Source organism: Acanthochromis polyacanthus, chromosome 5, assembly GCF_021347895.1.
Source record: "Acanthochromis polyacanthus isolate Apoly-LR-REF ecotype Palm Island chromosome 5, KAUST_Apoly_ChrSc, whole genome shotgun sequence".
NCBI classification, from domain to species: Eukaryota; Metazoa; Chordata; class Actinopteri; family Pomacentridae; genus Acanthochromis; species Acanthochromis polyacanthus.
The window spans coordinates 24,041,896-24,044,835 of record NC_067117.1 but is presented as its reverse complement, the minus strand read 5'-3'; positions in this window follow the sequence as shown (position 1 = coordinate 24,044,835).

Below are 2,940 nucleotides of genomic sequence, written 5' to 3'. Positions count from 1 at the left end.
AAGAAACTCAGGCAATCAGTGCAATCATCCAAGGTGAAAGTGTAGCAGGTACAGCATGGTTAGACTTGAAAACAAGATTACAAAGTGGCTTGCAGATTACCAGCCGTCTTTCAGAACCTATTTCAGCAGGAGACCATGGGATTACTAAATGTGGAACAACAGACAATTTAATTCCCCTCTTGAATCATAAATTAGTCCAGTAAAAGGACGTTAACCTCAAAGCGAATTTGTTTATTGCTTGTGTGAAACCATTCAACTTTAAAAGTCGATAACCCCATAAACCATTTGAGTTGAAGTCAAAACACTTTACAATACCGCACGTACAAAAACACACACATAATACAATTTACCACTTCAAAAAACACACTCCTGGCATTTGTTGAAGTACTTCAGTCGTATTAGTTACCGTTTGTATGTTCAACGTTATGTTTTGAGTTGTACTAATTTTTTCTTTGTTTTACTTTCAGGCTTCTGCTGCTGTGATCATCTGGCAGGATTTGGCCAAAAGATGGCTTCAGGTGAGCAGCAGACTTTAATATCAGAGCTGCCAATCAGGTCTTACCAAAAACCTGCAACTTCAAAGGGGAACAAGGTTTATTTTGATTAAATATTACATTGTTCAGTTGACTTGTGTTGGGTTTTGGGGTTGTTTAATAATATCTTTTTTGATTAAACAGACAAATTGTGCTGTTTTGAAGTGCTTGTAGTTATTTTAGGTGTTGGTGTTTGATGTCTCCTCTGTGTTCATTTAGTCTGATCAGCCAGTATATTCATCCCCTTTGTTCACAGTTTGTCTGGTCACTCGTCCCTTTTGTTATATGCCCCGAATGTATGGGCCCACAAATTAGTATTTGCTTTTACAGCATTGTTGTTTTCTTGGGGTGTGAAATCAAAATTAAATTTTGCATCCACCTGCTAGTCCTCGATCATCACAGCTTCTAATCTACAACTTGAATCTTATCAATAACTGTTGCTGTAAAACATCTTGAAGATCATGCATGCTCGTGGTTCAAAGATGCACCATCTGGATGCAAGGAGCAGAAGAAGCTGAAGGACACAGGACACAAGAAGGTTCACCAGGATGTAGTTGTAGGTGTAGGTGGGACTGTAGGCTGTTGGACTGGGTGATTCATGATGAGGGTTTTAATAGCTTGGCCAGTCACAAATATGACGACCATAAATCCTATCATGCAGCTTCAACTAAATGTCAAATACAGTGTAAGATAATTAAAATCAAGTTTTTGGAAGCTGGCATGAATTCTGCAATACCAGGACCTCTACCATTTTGCTCTTGTGGCTTATTGATGTTTAAAAGATGCCCCAGGATGACACACACTTGATTCTATAATTCATCGATGGCATCATTGCTTGTATGACTGATTGAGGACGACTTCTGCTGTGTTTTTTCTGAAAATTGAGATAAAGTAGATATTTGTCAGGTGGTAAATTACAATGAAGTAAATTGTGAATGCGAATACTAGAAGTTAGCCACAACCTCATCAGTTACAATTAAGTTATGACCAGTAACTTGATCTGAAAGAGCTGCAGACATCGGACAAGACAAGCATGGCTCTGACGCTTGACAGGAGGAGGAACAAGCACCATTTTTTCCACACAAATATTTATGTATGTTGATTGTAGCCTGATCAATTTGCACTCAGCATAATTCTAACAATTCAAAGTGATGATATTTTAAGTTATTCTGAAAATATTTCACAACTATGAAGTTATATAAAACTATAAAATTCAGCATCCATTCCAATGGACATCAGGTGTTGAGTGATATTAGGCAACACATTATTTGATGTCACTGTGTAAGTTTATGGAATATCTCCGAGCAGTTCATAGCTACACTTTGACAGCTTATTTATTTTTATTTATTTATTCATTTGAAGCGCAGTTTGACATGGTTGACCACATGCCAAATTATGACGATAACCGAGAGGCTCTTCTGCACGTGAAAAACATTTTGTGACAAATGCAACATCCATCTATGCTTTGTGCCACAGAGAAACTGCTTCAAGGTCGCTCATCGAAAATGAGCGACTCGACAAAAGTATCCACAAGCTGATGTCTGTTCATTTGTTTGTGAGATCAGTTGCTTCATGTAGCCTGCTATGTTGGAAAAAGTAGGGCAATACGTTCAAGATATTCTTCAGACAAAGACATCAAAACTGATGTCTTGATTTTAAAATCATACACATGTAAAGTTGTTCATGTTCAAACTTGCACACAAACATACACATACATGCAGACATCCACTTCCACATGTTAAAAGCAAATCCTGCTTTTCTTAAATTTTAATGACATTTCACCCCAGTCAGTCATGGCGTAAATTGTAATGGACATGTAAAAATACTAGAAATGACTTGGCAAAAATGTCTTTTTTTTCCAATGTATTTCTATATTGGAGAGGGGTAAAAAGCAGTTGGATTTTTTATTTTTTTGCTTAGCAAAATAAAAAAAAAACTGGTCTAAAGTTGGGGCTGCTCAGTGGCGTAGTGGTTAGCACTTTCGCCTTGCAGCAAGAAGATCCCGGGGTGGGCCTGGGATCTTTCTGCATGGAGTTTGCATGTTCTCCCTGAGCATGCGTGGGTTTTCTCCGGGTACTCCGGCTTCCTCCCACAGTCCAAAAATATGCTGAGGTTAATTGAGTACTCTAAATTACCCGTAGGTGTGAATATGAGAGTGAGTGTTCGTCTGTGTATGTAGCCCTGCGACAGACTGGCGACCTGTCCTGGGTGTCCCCTGCCTTCGCCCGAGTAAGCTGGGATAGGCTCCAGCACCCCCCGCGACCCTAATGAGGATAAAGCGGTGTATAGAGGATGGATGGATGGATGGTCTAAAGTTGTTACAGGTTAATCCCAATTTCTCACGGAGGTTATCGACAGGCCTTTGCCCACTAATCCAATTTATAATTACAATAACATTATGTTGGAT